Raw genomic sequence first — 18,613 nt, 5'->3', positions numbered from 1 at the left:
ATTGTTAAGGGTTATTAGTAACACCTGTGTTTTTCCTGCTATGCCGAGTCTGCCTGCTGGGAAAAAGGCCTGCTGGGATCAATATTACAACAGCTACCCAGTGCAAGAAGTTGTTGCAGTAATAATACAACATGATACTTCTTTGGAATGTCTTAAGACACATTCATTTATTTTATTGGTGTGTTTTTTTTCTGCTGTTTTTAAGATGGAAAAGTCTGTGAAATCTGCCAGTGGAACAGTAAAGCATAACATTCCATAGCCACTACCACTAACATCTTTCTATGGCTTCTTCATGGCATGCGTTTTTATTTGTTATACAGCAGGAAAAGCACAGGTGGCACTTATAACATTAACAATGGCTCCATTTCATTTAGGGGTCTCAGAAATCTCTAACAGTGGGCACAATACCAGAGCCCTGGAACCGGTCCAGCTGAGCTGAACACAGCCAGTATTAATGTTACTAACGTTAGTTAAATCTGTGTCAGACAAGTCCAAATGTACCACTGTGAGAACATGGCTGCTGTTGTTGCTTATACAATTTTTCTTTCATTAGAATTTTGAAAACGCTTAAAAGGCTATCAAGTTAGAAACCCATTTTATTAAAATGACTCAAGCAGTTATAATCAGTAGGCCTTTTTCAACTTATTATTGTGCTCAGAAGGATTTTAACCTCTTAACGAACGGCTGCATTTTCAAGCTTTTTGGTCTAAACGACATACCCAAATTAAAAGTGGTACAGTTCCCATATACTTTGACACTCAGGGATGTGCCTGATATCATTGGAAAGGAAACAAGTTTTTGTTACAAGTGTCAGGGTGATTCTAGGCCTTACTGACACAGAGTTACAGAGGCGAGAATGGAGGGTTTTTATTTCCATCCAAGTCATACATCTGTAAAAGTATTAAAATACACTGCTGTGAACACATATTCCAGGTGACAGACAATCCAGGACATTAGCCACATGTCTCTGTTTATTACAGAAAAGCCAAAAAGACTCAAAAATTGATTTTATATGATTTTTTTTCTACAGATATGTCTGTGCGTTTTTCTGATTTCCATTTAAAAAGTGCAAAGAAAAAAGCCAATAAAGTACAAAATAAAACACTTCTCAAATACACAAACACACCCACATCAATCACACGCATACTTGACTTAACTATATACATAAATATAGCCTATAGAAATAAGTCATTATAGATTGCACAGGGTGTCATATGCTTATAGGAGGCCCTGTTTTTGCTTTCACACAGCTCCAGCCATACAGGGTTAAAATTTCACTGGCAAATTTGGTAGCTATCGACTTGTCTGCTCATTGGCTAAAAATGTAGACGGGTTTTATAGCATTTGAATCTAACTGGTCCGAGCAAATGTCGATCGTTTCCTCGTGGGGCTCACATCGCGTCAGAGGAGTCTACAGCTCCCCATTGGTGTATCACAGGCAAAACTTTACCGATTGGCTTATACCAGGTGTCTGTTAAAACCTCAGTGAGAATACAGTGACGCCCACATCAAGTTCCTAGGATCCTGTCTGTGGCATAGACTGTGTCTGTACACGATCCGTTCTGCCTGCACGATCCGTTCTGCACATGCGCAAGATAATACTGTTTTACCGAGGATACGACCTGCACGATCTGTTCCACGCTAGCCTATGGCTAGCCTCCACCGGGAAGCTAACGTTAGTTTAGCTAACAGCTAATTCGGCTAACCGCTAGCTGACAGCTAGATTCAGTCTAAAATAACGTTAACTCAAACTTAATGGGAAAAGCAGCTACAGCTAAATTAAGACACAGTAATAACAATAAAGACAAGTATTGAGTGATTGTATTTTAAATGAGCACAAGTAAAGTAGAACTGACGTAACAGCTGTTATATATGTTAGGTGTTTGTTATATATGTCAACGTTTATTTTCAAGTTTTATTTTGAGGGTCTTTTAAAGTTATTACATGCTGTCTCAGCTAGCAGTTAGCCGAATTATCTGTTAGCCAAACTAACGTTAGCTTGCCTGTGGAGGCTAACTGCAGACCGCTACAATCAGCTAGCGGTTAGCCGAATGAGCCGTTAGCTAAACTAACGTTAGCTTGCCTGTGGAGGCTAACGGCAGACTGCTACGATCAGCTAGCGGTTAGCCGAATTAGCTGTTAGCTAAACTAACGTTAGCTTGGCTGTCGACCGGAAGCGTGGAACATATCGTGCAGTGTCGTAAATCCTCGTACAACCGCGCATGCGCGAACATTTTGCGCATGTGCAGAACGAATCGTGCAGGCAGAACGGATCGTGTACCGACAGACTGTATATAAGAAGGTCTGTGGTCGGTACCTTGGTCTATGGTCGGTACACGATCGTACACGATCCGTTATGCGCATGCGCTGTTGTACGAGGATTTACGACACTGCACGATCTGTTCTACACTTCCGGTCGTAGTTGTAGCGGTCTGCCGTTAGCCTCCACAGGCAAGCTAACGTTAGTTTAGCTAACAGCTAATTTGGCTAACCGCTAGCTGATTGTAGCGGTCTGCTGTTAGCCTCCACAGGCAAGCTAACGTTAGTTTAGCTAACAGCTAATTCGGCTAACCGCTAGCTGAGACAGCATGTAATAACTTTAAAAGACGCCAGTTCTACTTTACTTGTGCTCATTTAAAATACATTCACTCAATACTTGTCTTTATTGGTATTACTGTAAAGTCTTAATTTAGCTGTAGCCTGCTTTTCCCATTGTTAAGTTTGAGTTAACGTTATTTTAAACTGAATCAAGCTGTCAGCTAGCGGTTAGCCAAATTAGCTGTTAGCTAAACTAACGTTAGCTTCCCGGTGGAGGCTAGCGTGGAACAGATCGTGCAGTGTCGTATCCTAGGTAAAACAGGATACTGGAACTGGATATAATGGCTTGGATATTCCATTTCCTTGGACTCTTGGAGATTTAAGAAAAAAAAGTTTTGGGCAAAAAATCCCCGCAGTGGCTAAAGGGACAAGGAAAAAGGTATGAATGCACTAGACACGAGCTGCGCTGTTTACGCTGTATTGTTTTATTTTCTATAACTTTGTAGCAGTTGTATAACTGCTATAAATCATCTTATGCTTTGTGTGTGGGCTTAATTGAATCATGAGAGACTAAGCTTTCAATTGGTGTGTCGCATGGCTGTATATTTTGAAGATTTAATGCTTTAAAGTTATAAAAACGTTTATGAGTGGAGGTTACAGCGACGCCACAGCCACAAGCTGTGCCGTACACGGTACAGTGATCGTTTAGTTTATTAATAAAAAAATGTAAGCATGCAATGTATTCTTTGGCCACCTAGGGGCAGCGAAAACAAGTTGTAAATGTAGTGTGACGACCCTTCCCAATTTGCCTGCCTGTTATGTTTGCTCCTTTGTCTGCAGGTACTGGGAGTGGGCGGGCAGGTGGAGCTGGGAGGGTTGTCTGTACCTGGCCATCTGGGCGTGGCTTACAGAAGGCATAAAAGACTGCCCTCTTGGGAGTCTCACTCTCTCTCAGCTGGTCCTACTGCGTCCATCTACCATTTTGTTCTTTGTTTGGTTTGTTGCACCTTACAACACACATCACATCATTCATTCACTCATCCACACATGGCAAACACGACTGATGTCTCCTACATTTACACACCCCACTAGTGTATTTATGTTGAGTTAATTTGTGTTATTAGTATATTTGCCGGCCTTGAGCCAGACGGTAACAGTAGCGTTAAACACACAGACATGATATTAGCTTGTTAATAAGTTGAGTTGTAACTTGCAACGTTAAAGCTTTAGTGTGTAACTTTTTTTATATCAACATACAAAATATTTGAGCCAACTTATATTTTGGGGGTTTAGGATGCAAATGAGCGTTTGTCCCTTGATTTATACATCAAACTATATTACACATGACTGTAGTGCAACCTAACATTTAAACAACAATAGACTAGCTCAACTAAACCAAATTGCCTCAACAGCAACTAACTAGGATTAACTAAAGAAAACCACAAACAAGGTCCTGGTTTTATACTCTAGGCCAGGGGTCACCAACCTTTTTGAAACTGAGAGCTACTTCATGGGTACTGAGTCATACGAAGGGCTACCAGTTTGATACACTCTTCTGAAATAATAATAATGTCAATATTGAATTTTCATTTTTAGAACAGGCCTGAGGGCTACTCATGTGGTCCTTGGGGGCTACCTGGTGCCCGTGGGCACCGTGTTGATGACCCCTGCTCTAGGCAAACGAGCCACCAACTTGTTACGACCGGCTCACAGGCCACAACAAAAGAGGGAGGTGCACAGCAACATAACAATAATAACGTGACATTTATTAAATAATGATGCAAACGAGAACGATGAGGTGTGATTGTCAGTATCAGTGATGATGAATGAAGGTGTATGGTTGTAATGGAGAGTGTGAGGTGCATGTTGTCAGTAGTTAACAAAGGGAAAACTCAAACAGAGAGAAAACATGTTGGTGCGCAGTCGGGAGAATGTGGCCGCCTGGTCTCGGGGCAGGCGGGGTTAAATAGTCTGGGAGGACCGGCCAGGTGATCACAGTCATCTCATTATCGCCTCTGCTACACCTGCAAGTTAACAAGACAAACCACAGTACACATGTACGACAGGCCCAGCCCAGGGCAGTCACACCAACAAACATGACATAATTTTTATGCATTTATTTTAAAAGATTATATGTGTAGCTAGTGTTTGTGTGTATGCAGTAGTTATTATATAGTTGTGAGGACTAGTTTCAGTTTTCTCACATCGCCACAGGACTTTTTTGGGGGGTGGCGGCAAGAAGCTTGCGCATAGGTGAGGATTAAGATGAGGGTGTGGGTGCGCAGACCTTATTCCCACCATTTTCACTCCTACCAGATGGACCTCCAGGGTTAGGGTTAGGGTTAGGGTTAAGGTGGCCTACATGCCACGTCTCTGGGGCCCACTGCTGCTCCGAGATCCCGTACAACTTAGCCTGGAACCACAAGGGACCAGTTACCATGTGTGCCACGGGGATGCGTGTACGAGATCTTGGCAGTGGAGAGGCTATGTACCGGCTGAGGAGGCTCACACACTCGGCTCCTCTTTTCACCCCTGAGAACAAAGGGCAATCCGGTGGCAGTAGCTGAAAATAGAGATTGGCAAGCAGAAGCAGCATGCAGCATGCACTAACTACAAGCACTACTACTCCAACACTACTGCACCTGACGCATCACACACCCTGTGTGCAAACGCACACACACACACACACACACACACACACACACACACACACACACACACACACACAGACAGACCCACCCACAGACAGACAGACAGACCCACCCACCCACACACACACAGACAGACAGACAGACAGACAGACAGAGCTACCCACACACAGACAGACAGACCCACCCACACAGAAAGACCCGCACACAGACAGACAGACCCACAGACAGACAGACCCACCCACACACAGACAGACAGACCCACACACAGACAGACAGACAGACAGACACTATACAAGTACAAATGCATTTTCTTTTCCTCAGCCAGGTAGAAGCTTTTTGTACCACTTCTTCTTCTTTGGCTTTTGCATTATCTGGCTCTGAAGATCTACCAGCTGGGACCTCATGGTGCTCTCAGACCTCTCCCACTCCTGCTCTTTTTCCTGCTGAGTCGGCTTCAGGCTTTCTGTGGCCTGAAGGAGGGATGTCTTGTCCTACTTCCACTGGTTGAGATTACTCTCCAGCTGCTGCTCAGTCTTCTTCAGAGCAGCCAGGAGGCAGTCACTCACAAAGCTTTGCTCGTCATTCTGATCCACATAGGAGGCTCTTGATTTCTTGCTCTCCTCCAGCAGGGAGGTTTTCTCCTGCTGCTATAAGACATGCTCACTCTCTAGCTGATGTTCACACTTTTTCTCAAGAGCAGCCATGAGGTTCTTGTTGCTTTTTTCCTGCATCTCCAGCTGGGCTCTATGGGAAGCCTGGGATCTTTCCAGTATCTCCTTTGCCTCCTTGTCCTGTTTTAGGAGAGATTCCTCCATCTTGCTCAATTTATCCTTTAGCTCCTGAGCTTGAGCCCTCTCAATCTCCAGATAGCTCTCCAATGTCACGTTGGTGGTCTTACCTACCGCGATCATCTGTCTCTCTTTACGAAGCTCGATCTTCTGAGTCTCCACATTATTTTTAAGGGCCTCTTTCTCTCCCTTCATCTGCTCCAATTCGACTTTCAGGTCTTCAGTAATGAAGTACTGCAGGTGGAGATCTTTCTGGGCTTTTCGCAGTCTGTTGCTGATTTTTCCCAGCTGGGATTTCAGATACTCTGTTTCCCTGGGTGGAGAGTGGACACGTTCAGCCAGAGCCTCATCCAACTGGGCTCTATGGAAAGCCTGGGATCTTTCCAGTATCTCCTTTGCCTCCTTGTCCTGTTTTTGGAGAGCTTCCTCCATCTTGCTCAATTTATCCTTTAGCTCCTGAGCTTGAGCCCTCTCAATCTTCAGATTGCTCTCCAACTCTAACTCCACGTTGGTCTTAGCTACTGCGAGCGTCTGTCTTTCCTTACAAAGCTCAATCTTCTGAGTCTCCACATTGTTTTTAAGGGCCTCCTTCTCTCCCTTCATCTGCTCCAATTTGACTTTCAGGTCTTCAGTAATGAAGTACTGCAGGTCGAGATCTTTTTGGGCTTTTCAAAGTGCTACCCTCTCTCTGTTGTTGGAGCTGATCGAGGACATTGGTCAGCAAGTCCTCTCGGATTATGAGGTGAACTCTTCCCTCAGATTCACATTGGGTGAGCCTCGCCTCGCTGTCTTTCAGTTCACACCGTACTTGTTCTTCAAGTGAACTGAGATAGAAATTCATTTGCGGTTCAATCTCTCTGGAGTGGAATTCCATGTTTTCCAACTTTGTATTCTGCTGGGCCAGTGTCTTTTCTCCTGTTGCAATCTGCACCTTTGGATTGTCAGTCAAATGACTCTCTGATACAAACTGCTGTCTTGAGTGAATTTGTATCAGAACTAAAGTTGGGTCCCAGTATTCATAGTGTGTCGTTATGACAACAACAACAACAACATGTATTCTTATGTTTTCAATCCAAATGGTAATTAATTCTATTCCATTCAATCTTTGATTCTATTGTTCCTATCGTATACCAGTTTGTTTATGTTTGAATATACAGTATGAATGTAATGATTTCTGATGATTCCTAAACTATGGAAAAGAAAGAACACTTTACAAAATATGGAAAGGAAAAAGATGGATATCTTTGCACAAGAGCAGTACACACAAGTATGCGCCAGTTGGGATGCCATTTTCTCTAACTCCAATAACCATGTGCGCTCAGGAACTACCTATTATTTAAGATGTGCATTTACCACAATAAAACATTTTTTTTTTTTTTACTTTTATTCAAACTGTCCAATACTTTTTATGTTGAATTTAAAAAGCCGTTTAGCCCCTGCTCATGTTTATCTTGTACACATATGTGTAAATGCTGATTCAAAGCATCCACACTGCCCTGAATACCATTCTGGGAACTGATAACTGATTTATTCATTTGTTGCCCTATAACTAGAATAAAATAGCCTATATAAAAATAACTGGAATCAGCCATAGACTGTAAATACATACAGTCATTGGAATCAGCCTATAAAATATTCACTTAATGTTGGTGTTTTTTTAAATTATAGAATAACTTCCTCTCTAGGTTGTTAAAATTCTTAACAAATTCCCAGAAAAAGTCAGATTTAAATGACCTTAGTATCCTAAATATCTAACTTTTTGCTGCTGTGTAGTGAGGGAAGAAAAGGGTTATCTTATTTATAAGTTTTCTGAGGACCTCCTGAGGCCTACAGTAATCTTCTTTCCAAGCTTATGCATTTTTATATTTAACCACCAGGGGGCATTGTCTGTCCAACCATTATGTTCTGTAAATCTCTCTTTTTAAATCTGTGCAGCCTTTTGTGTCATACATAATCAGTAAGTGATGAGTAGAAAATGGAACATTTAAAGCAAACAAAAAAAACCTTGAAATTGTTTTTGGAGGTCTTTGTAAATGTTTCGAACATTGTGTCAAAAACATTCATGAATATTCGTTATGTTCTGCCTGACTCATAGCTTTGATGCAGCACATCTGTGCATTACACACCCAGGGTTACTGACATACTGTAAACAAACCATATCATGTAAAGTACATACATCTTCAGACATAAACTAGCTCTACGTCTCTTATAGATCCTCCTGTCACATTGATGCCAACAAACATGCAGCAGCAGAGTTATTTCCACAACAGATGGCAGGAGGCAGCCGTTGCTTCATTGAACAGCGAATGGGCGGCTGGTTTTGTTTATTTATTATCTACTCTGTCCTGCGAGCATTAATCACCTGCATTGCTCTGTCTTCTGGCTCAGGTGCCACAGCTGCCCACAATGTGGCTGACATGCAGGCAAACAATGAAGCTGCTTATACAAGGCAGATTAGCTTGAGTAATAACACGTTGGATATGAGATGATGGAGCTGAATGGGCAGTTCTGGAAGGGAAAATAGTCTCGCGCTTTGATCAGGATCCAAATTTTGATCAAGCATGAGCCTGAAAAAGTCCTAAACTCAGCCTAGACTCATTCTTAAGCAATATTTTATGAAATAAATCCAATTTAAAAAAAACAACAACAAAAAAACAAGATTTTCTACAAAAGTGGCACAAACTATGTTTTACAATGTCACCAGTGCACTGCAACAGTACACTGTTTTATGTTTTTCCCTGCCTAATTATTATAAATGCAGCTCAACAGAAGAAGTTATAGGCAAATAAAGGGGCTCATGGTGTACATTGTTGTCAGGTTCACTAAAGTTAAAACAGCTTTCAGTGTTAACAGACAGATTAAAGCGATAGTTTGACATTTTGGTTTATCTGACTTTATTGAACTCTCCATGAGAAAGCAAAGCGATTTTTTTTTTTTTCAAAATGTCAAACTATTTTTTTAAATGATGAATTAGGGAGAGACTTCTGCAAATGTTGCTTATGTATTGGACGCAACCATTACAATGTGGCACACCCTGTGTGTTTACCACATTTAACTCTAGGCAGTACTAGCCTGGACTTTTTTCGTTGTTTCTTGCATTTTACCTCAGCAATTGTTAAACTTAGCCAAAACTGTCATTGCCAATCTATTCTTTGGTAAGTAGGAGCCTTCTTTGTGCTGATTTTATAACTTTTCAAAAGACAAAAATAGTACCAGTGTAATTTGATGTTTTTGTGTGTGTTTATTTTTGTATGTAGAAAACATCAACAAAACAGCAGGTTAACAAAGGAAAAATATTTAATAAAGGCCACATCCAAATGAGATATTTTAGGAGAATTGATTGCCTCAGAGAGAGCCAATCAATTCCCCTACTTTTGTAGTGAACCTTCTTTCACTGAAATATGTTTATTAGCTGGAGCAGCAGAGAGGAACCTGGCTTTGAAGTTGACAAGAGAGTCCTTCCGATTCTTATAAATCACAAAGCAATACTGCCTGGCTTGGAAAGAAAACAAAACTCTTGTTTTTATGTTGGAAATCCAAGGCCTTGAAAAATTCATTGTTCGCTCTGAGTGCAGCAGCCAATAGTGAACTGAAAAAACCCTGCAATAACCTTGGATGTCTGTGTATTTGTAAGGGGTGTACAGAATCAGTAGGAATAAAGGTGATAATGTTGCTAATCAATTTTGTTCTCTGGCTTTCTTCCCAGCAGCACTCTGGCTCTAGATTCCTGCTGCTGAGATGAATGGCAACTTCTCCCAGACTGCTTCCGAGCTACAGTGGGATTAACTCTCTGAGCTGTGCACTTCAGAATATGTACTGATCCAGCAGGTATGATTCACATCAGAGATACCTAGGTTTACCTTATGATTATGTTATTCTAAATATTGTTTTTCTATCTTTGTATTTCATTGCTTTTGCCTTAAATCAACACATCACTTGATTTTACATTTACTGTATTGAGGAACTCCTAAATCCGACTAATACGCCCTCTATGGTAGAGGCAGAGCTGGAGGATGATGGGGGATTGTCGTCAATTTCCCTGGTGGAAGTTGCTGAGGTAGTTAAACAACTCCACAGTGGCAAAGCCCCAGGGATTGATGAGATCCGTCCAGAAATGCTTAAAGCTCTGGGTGTGGAGGGGTTGTCTTGGTTGACACGCCTCTTCAACATTGCGTGGAAGTCGGGGACGGTGCCTAAGGAGTGGCAGACCGGGGTGGTGGTTCCCCTTTTCAAAAAGGGGGACCAGAGGGTGTGTGCCAATTACAGGGGTATCACACTTCTCAGCCTCCCCGGTAAAGTCTACTCCAAGGTGCTGGAAAGGAGGGTTCGGTCGATAGTCGAACCTCAGGTGGAAGAGGAACAATGCGGATTCCGTCCTGGTCGTGGAACAACGGACCAGGTCTTTACTCTCGCAAGGATCCTGGAGGGAGCCTGGGAGTATGCCCAACCGGTCTACATGTGCTTTGTGGATCTGGAGAAGGCGTATGACCGGGTCCCCCGGGAGATACTGTGGGAGGTGCTGCGGGAGTATGGGGTGAGGGGGTCCCTTCTCAGGGCCATCCAATCTCTGTACGACCAAAGCGAGAGCTGTGTCCGGGTTCTCAGCAGTAAGTCGGACTCGTTTCAGGTGAGAGTTGGCCTCCGCCAGGGCTGCGCTTTGTCACCAATCCTGTTTGTAGTATTTATGGACAGGATATCGAGGCGTAGTCGGGGTGGAGAGGGGTTGCAGTTTGGTGAGCTGGGGATCTCATCGCTGCTTTTTGCGGATGATGTGGTCCTGATGGCATCGTCGGCCTGTGACCTTCAGCACTCACTGGATCGGTTCGCAGCCGAGTGTGAAGCGGCTGGGATGAGGATCAGCACCTCTAAATCTGAGGCCATGGTTCTCAGCAGGAAACCGATGGAGTGCCTTCTCCAGGTAGGGAATGAGTCTTTACCCCAAGTGAAGGAGTTCAAGTACCTTGGGGTATTGTTCGCGAGTGAGGGGACAATGGAGCGGGAGATTGGTCAGAGAATCGGCGCAGCGGGTGCGGTATTACACTCAATTTATCGCACCGTTGTGACGAAAAGAGAGCTGAGCCAGAAGGCAAAGCTCTCAATCTACCGGTCAGTTTTCGTTCCTACCCTCACCTATGGTCATGAAGGCTGGGTCATGACCGAAAGAACGAGATCCAGGGTACAAGCGGCCGAAATGGGTTTCCTCAGGAGGGTGGCTGGCATCTCCCTTAGAGATAGGGTGAGAAGCTCAGTCATCCGTGAGGAGCTCGGAGTAGAGATGGAATGGGATGGAAGAATCTAATGTGTAGACTGTTCATTCCTGAAGTGATGATAATTCACCTCAAAAGGTGTTGGGTGTACACCAGTCAGAGTACATTCTCACTCTAGAAGTATTAAATAATCAGCTCTGCAAAGTGCTACAAAGCACTGACTTGGAGTACATCTTTTTACTCTCTGGGGGTTCTAGGTTTACACTGCAGGTGTTAGGAAGCACTGAAAGAGTGCCCAAATGTACCACTAATAGAGTACATAAATCAAACCTATTCAGTATGAATACTGTGTGCTTTGAGTATACTTTATTTTGTGTCTTTTTCTTCCAGTGTGAACACACTACACACTTAAAACCTGCTTAGAATAGTATGTAATATGGATTTGGGACACGCCACATGAGTGGCTAAAAGTTGGCTCAGGTGACACAAATGGTCACAGCACTAATACAATAACTGTGGTTGAAAGGTCTGACAAAGCTAGTACGTGGACCTTTGAGTTGATATTTTTTCACTCATACTGTTTCCAATCCAACAACCTACCAATGTGTATTTCCAGGGGACTAAAAACAAGGAGGCTGGAGCTGCAAGTCATCCCCAAATGAGATGGAGGATTCCCCAAAACTAATGGTGCGTTGAGGCTGTCCTCCCCCTTTGAGGTGGGTGTAGACTAGTTTTTCAACATAACCTTGGATTTGAAAAAATCCATTTTTAAAAGCTTGATGTCAATAGATTTTAAAAGAAAAAAATGACTACAGATATAAATGCAGCTTTTAGTGCTAAACGTTATTTAATGTACTCTTAAATAAATAGAAAAATTGTTCCACAGAAAACCTTGAAGGAGTACTTATTGAAGGGTTCTGACTAAATCATTTACAACCAACCTAAAATCTTAGGAGTCTTTACATCATATTATTACATAATTCTTCTATTTTATTATGTAATTATTAATATAACTATACTTGATCCTTAATGGATACGTGTAAATAGAAGTGTTTTAGGCATTTTGACTTGTTATAGACCTTTTGCACGTGACGTCACGCTCCACTCGCGCGAATTATGAATGCCATGACGGACGGCGGAAGAGCTATGCTGTAGACGGACGGCAAGCTAAACTCGTACGTTTTCATTCGTGTTTGTGTTCTCACATTCATAATCTGCAGAGTAATCCTCACCAACACAAGCATACAGAGTAATCCTCACCAACACAAGCATGTGTATGTATTGCCTTTCTGTTTTAAATGAGTGATAAATAAAATTATCCTCAACCAGCTAGCTGCCGTGCTACCAGCTGTTCCTGCTAACAGGACCAACCTGATGATGACCCACATAACTAGCTAACATCGGTTATTTACTGACCTAGCTACATATCCAAAAAAGAAAGCCGTTCCCTTGATCATTTAACTTAACACACATACAAAAAATATTGGTTAAGTTAAAGATGACATGGCACGGAAACTAGCTTCAAAAAGGCCAAAAAACGAGTTAAATGCGGGTCTGCGGAGCTCCTACCCCAGCTAGCTGATGAGCTTGCTGCAGCTAACTTTGGACTGCTCGCTAGCTGCTGCCCATCGTGTCATAATATCCACCGGTCAAATCTAACATAGGCTACTACAGCGAATATAATCACAGATAAGAAGATGGCTAGATGTTACAATTATGTGTGGTTACTACTGATCATATACACTCCGTGATTTACTGCATGGATTAACGTGTGATAGATAATTAATGACTGCACTTCCCAGAGTTGGGATGTGTTCAGACATCCATTAGATAGTTGCATTGGCACACCCAGTGAACAACGGTATGTGGGTAGCCGCGACCGACCATGTCCTCTAAAAACATGTGCTACGTGTTATATAAATCTTTACTTAAGTAAAGAATAGATGTTAATACAAAATAAATGCATTCCATTTAGGAGAGGCCCTGGTATTGTGCATGCTGACTCACTGAAATAGCTTACTGGGACAGGAATGGCTCCAGGAATTGAGATATTTTTAAGGTTATCCATTTCAGCTGTGCTTTTCCTACTATGACAAGTCAAAATGTCTGCTGTGAAAAAGGTCCATTATGTACACCTGTGCTGTCCCTACTGTGACATATCAAAATTGCCCTCATTAAAAAGCCTGTTAAGTAAAAAAAAATCAAGTCTTTTGGGAGGTGATCTTGTTGTAAGGGAATTTAAATGAAAAATGAAAATGAGGTCAAACAAGCAAACACTTGTGTAGCACACGTTTTGGATTAGGAGAGCTGCTCCCACTGAGCCAACTGCTGAAGTGAGCATTTATATTGTCTGATGTGTAGTGTCAGCCGGTATTTCCAGGCAGCAGATGGTGACAGTTTGCCCACTTAACTCCAGCACGACACATTCAAACACACATATACACACTCGCACACCTCAGTTACAACAAACAAACACAAACAGATTCAAACAGATTCATACCCTTCCCACCATCTGACAAAAGCAGGTAGTGTACACCACATGCATGCATAAACACATACACACATGCACGTACACACACACACACACGCACACACACACACACACACACGCACGCACGCACGCACGCACACACACACACACACACACACACACACACACACACACACACACACACACACACACACACACACCTCCCAGTGACAAAAGCCTGCCTGTATCGACCATGACATCAGTCCTGTTTCCTGCGGATGAGAGGGGAACTGTAGATGACAGATTGATTGAAAGATCTTCCTCCCTCGCATCCATCATTTCAGCCTGTTTATCATCTCCTTGTTGTTCAATCCATCTACTGGAAAGAGAGTGAAACCCATTTAGGCCAGCCATGACCATCAAGTCACCCAGAGGGGTTTTAAGACTACATACAGCTGCGGATCTGGCATAACTACTCTCACAGAAGACAAGAGGACCACAATGTGTTCTGCTGAAATGAATACATAGTAACATTTGCTCGACCTTGTCTTTCTAAATATCCAGGTAGCAGACCTCCATCATTGTGGCAGTTGAGCTGCTTGATAATCCAAAGCCAAAAGTTCTGTACCTGAGTGAGATTCGGAGATACCCAAAATGTAATCTCAAAACATGAAGGGATTAGTCTAAACTCCATGTCTCAGTTTATGGTGTGGGAAATTCAGATTTTTAATCCATTCATCTTGCCAATATGCTTTGCAATTACAAGCATTCGATTAATGGAAGGTGAAAAAAAACTGCAATGTAATGTAGGGGTGGGTAGGGGGAAAAGATCGATACAGCATAGTATCATGATATTTTCCGTGGCTATACTGTATCGATACACGGATGCCAAGTATCGATCTTTTGTTATATAAATTGCACATGAGAATTTAACTTTTTGGTATTAGAATAATAATTTTCAGTCCACTAGATGGTGCAGTTGAGTTTTTTATGGTGAAGTCAGCAGGTGTTATCGTCTGGTACCATCAGCGTGCACGAGGAAGTTGGTAAAATAAAGATGGTGCAAAATATCGCATTATGTTTAAAATAGTAATAGTATGGTATTGTGACATAAGTATCGTGATGATATCGTTAGTGATGGTCAAATGAAGCTTTGCGAACCACTGTCTTTATTTTCTGAGCTCACTAGATGGTGCCCTCTGTTCAAAGAAAAAGGTTAAAGGAATGGCAATTCAGTGTGTTTTCAACCCTTTATTGAACAGAGAGCTCCACCTAGTGAGCTCAGAAAATAAAGACAGTTTCACGAACTTTGACCATCACTAGATATCGTATTGTGGGGCCTCTAGTGATTCCCACCTCTAGATGTACAGTCCCTGACAAAAGTCTTGTCGCTTGTGTACAAATTGACCTGAAGTGCCGCTGAAATATATTTCTAATCAAGATGTTTTTACAAGAAATGGCTCATTTTAATCCCAACAGCTTTTGTAATAATGTTTCAATGCAAAACGAAACTGTCAAAAAGTATTCTAATATTCACATCTTGGTAAAGCCCATTGAGTCAATTTTTGTAATTCAAGTGTTGTCGCCTTGTCATATGAGCTTCACCTGTGACTAATAATGGATCAATTAGGTCTCAGGTGTGTATAAAAACAACCCCAGTACACTAGACATTCACATCAACTGCAACTAGACCTCTGCAAACATGCCTAAGATTCACCCTGAGACTAAAGTTTTGATTATCAAGAGGCTGAAGACCAGATCCACTGCTGATGTGGCAGACACCTTCAATGTGTCTCAGCGTCTAGTACAGAGGATAAAAAAAACATTTGAAGACACTGGAGACGTTTTTGACAAGCCCAGGTCAGGCAGACCCCGCAAGACAACTGCTCGAGAGGACCGTTTGTTGGCTCGAAAATCCAAGGCCAGCCCATTTTCCACTGCAGCAGAGCTCCACGAGACCTGGTCACCTGAAGTCCCTGTGTCAACTAGAACAGTTGGTCGGATTCTGTCTCGAAATGGCCTCCATGGTCGAATCAGTGCCCAGAAGCCAGCACTAAACAAAAGACAATTGAAAAACGTGTGGCATTTGCCAAGGCCCACAGCCTGCTAAAAGGATGGACGCTGGAAAAGTGGAAGAAGGTGGATTTTTCAGATGAATCTTCTGTTGAATTACACCACAGTCGCCGCAAATATTGCAGGAGTATGGGGGTGTGCGAGAGATCTGCAGGGTGGAAGGCAACATCAATAGTCTAAAATACCAAGAAATCTTAGCTACCTCTTATATTCCCAACCATAAAAGAGGCCAAATTCTGCAGCAGGATGGTGCTCCATCACATACTTCCATCTCCACATCAAAGTTCCTCAAGGCGAAGAAGATCAAGATGCTCCAGGATTGGCCAGCCCAGTCACCAGACATGAACATCATTGAGCATATGTGGGGTAGGATGAAAGAGGAAGCATGGAAGACGAAACCAAAGAATATTGATGAACTCTGGGAGGCACGCAAGACTGCTTTCTTTGCTATTCCTGATGACTTCATCAATAAATTGTATGAATCCTTGCCAAACCGCATGGATGCAGTCCTTCAAGCTCATGGAAGTCATACAAGATATTAAATTTGGATCTCACAGCACCACTACTTAATTTGCTGACATATTTTTGTATTTGCAGTAAATTTGTTCAATTTCTGTATAGGCGACAAAACTTTTGTCTTGCCAAAATTTGACCTTTCTGTCTTGATTAAATGATAAATCTTTTTTCAGTGAAACTAATTTATTTCAGTGCATTAAACATCATTTGGGAGGGTTTTAGCTTTTCATATGAGCTATTTCTAACACCAATTGATTAATTAAAAGTCAGGTTAATAGCAGGTGTTTCTACAAAATAGATAAGCGACAAGACTTTTGTCAGGGACTGTATGTACAACATATGTTTGTGTGAGGCAGTTAGACCTGCTGTAAAACTTGGGCTTATTTGTCTCTTCTATTATGTGTGCTCTGTTGTTGCACAGTGTACCAAACACCATAATAAACAGTTGAACAGATCAACTCACAGATGGACTTTTTTGAGATGATAGGAATGAAACGCCTACACAGCATCCTTGTGGGCAAACAAACACAAACTGACTCATTAGTCAAAATTCAAACTAAATGCATAAATTCAGTCTTTTGCATTGAGAACAGTGCACCCTATAACACAGAGATTCCCGCTATCATAATACCGTACACACAGTACATACTGCTCTCAAAAATATTTGATTTCTTTATCCAGCTGCCAAAACAAGCCACTAGGTTACAATCATGACCATCTGTATTGTCTCTGATTGATGCCATGCATCACTGAGGTGTTCAGACAGCTTGGAAAGCACTAAACTGTTGACAGCCCAAAAGCCTTCTAGAATGTCTTCACTGTGAAGTGACATTTGTTTTGGATGTTGACGGCACTTACCCAGCGAAAGTCACATCGAGCAAGATAAACTAAGACTTCTAGTTCACTGATAGGGACACACCCTTTAGAAAGTAATGCCTGGGTCAAAGCTGTAGAGCACCCTGACGACGCATATTCCTTTATGCTTATCCACAAGGATATGTCGGTCATTAAACAAGGCCATGAGGAAAATGTGTAAAAAGCAAAAAATACTGCAGAAAGGTTTTTTAAAGATAACCGTACTGGTTGATTGGTAAGAAATACATGTCAATGTGGTCTCCTGATGAAAATATCATTTGTTAAATAAACAGCTGTGAGTATGGTTTTGGAAAAAACATAAAAGAAAGAAAGAAATATGACTCATTTCTAAAGGCAGGCTTTTTTCCGAAAACCAGTGAATATAGAATCAATTTTTGTTTACAGAAGAGAAAGAACATATACGACCAAGAGTGAATAGAAAGAAAGTAAAAACTTTTTTTGGAGATGTTCTGATTTCTTTGATGGACTTTTCATGTAGCACCATCATTAGGTTAAACTTTCTATGTCTAATACTTTGTTTTATGACCAAATACCTTCATAATGGATGACTTAATGACATAAAATATAATAATGCTTAAACCTCTTATGCAAATCCCTATGATCAGAAACAACCGATGTCTGATGTGTGTCGTTACAGACAACAACGTCATAGTTGGTGTAATTGCTTTGCAGATCTCTGGAAACAGACTGAAACTTGCAATTTGCTGTATGTGTCTTTGGGGACTTTAGCATGAGACGGCTTTGTTATTGAACCATCATTTCAGTGTGATGATGGGACTCAGCTAACCCTGTTCTGTCTGTACTTATTACAGCCTGTGAGCTTTTTAGTGCTTGCCGTCTAATCCTTGCTAAGCCCATCGGTTTCTTTGGCACAACTAAATGGGGTTGTCCACTGTTTGATATGGAGTGATCTTCTCTGCGGCAGAGGAAACTGAATTAGGTCTGCGAGGGTCCCTGCCCGTTGTTTTCTCCTCTTTTCTTTCTCACCTCCAGTCTCCACAGAATACATCCTCTCTTGTTTTTTACATGAATTGATCTGCTCCAAAATGTCACTTCCACCTTTGTCTCAGTGACTGATAGCAAGAATCTGAGCAAACTAAATGTCTCAAGATGACAAAATTGTTCTTCATTTTCTGGACTCACTTTCTGCTCCCTCCTTCTGCCTAATTTGTCTCTTTTATGTCTCTTTCATCCTGCAGTTTTCATCCTCAAATTGCACCTTCTTCACAGTTGCAGTGGATTATTTATCAAACTTCTGCAAGACATTTTGCAATTTCTTATATAACTGTACCAAAATGGAAACAGGATTTCTCTATAACTGACAAAAAAATAAGGACTTCATGTGAACTCATTTTTAAAAAAGAAAGATTTTTGTGTTGTTTGTTTTTGGATTTAAATAAACATCTGACCAGTGTATGGCTCAGTTATTTTATATTGTAAGTATTTTTAGTATCAATACTAACAGTACGGTAAATCCAAAGGTCATTACTGCAG

General features: G+C 41.7%; 1 long non-coding RNA gene across 1 annotated transcript in view; it reads left to right on the top strand.

The window, feature by feature from the left end:
• The first annotated feature begins 9,652 nt into the window (after positions 1-9,652).
• LOC116061109 overlaps positions 9,653-18,613 on the top strand; it is a 46,407-nt gene continuing 37,446 nt past the window's right edge. Inside the window, exons 1-2 of the long non-coding RNA XR_004107652.2 lie at positions 9,653-9,805; positions 11,801-11,900. This is a non-coding gene — a long non-coding RNA (uncharacterized LOC116061109). The remainder of the gene's footprint in view (positions 9,806-11,800; positions 11,901-18,613) is intronic.

This window comes from Sander lucioperca, chromosome 22 (genome assembly GCF_008315115.2).
Source record: "Sander lucioperca isolate FBNREF2018 chromosome 22, SLUC_FBN_1.2, whole genome shotgun sequence".
NCBI classification, from domain to species: domain Eukaryota; kingdom Metazoa; phylum Chordata; class Actinopteri; order Perciformes; family Percidae; genus Sander; species Sander lucioperca.
Note: the sequence above shows the minus strand (reverse complement) of the source record. Positions and strands in the feature narration are given on the sequence as shown.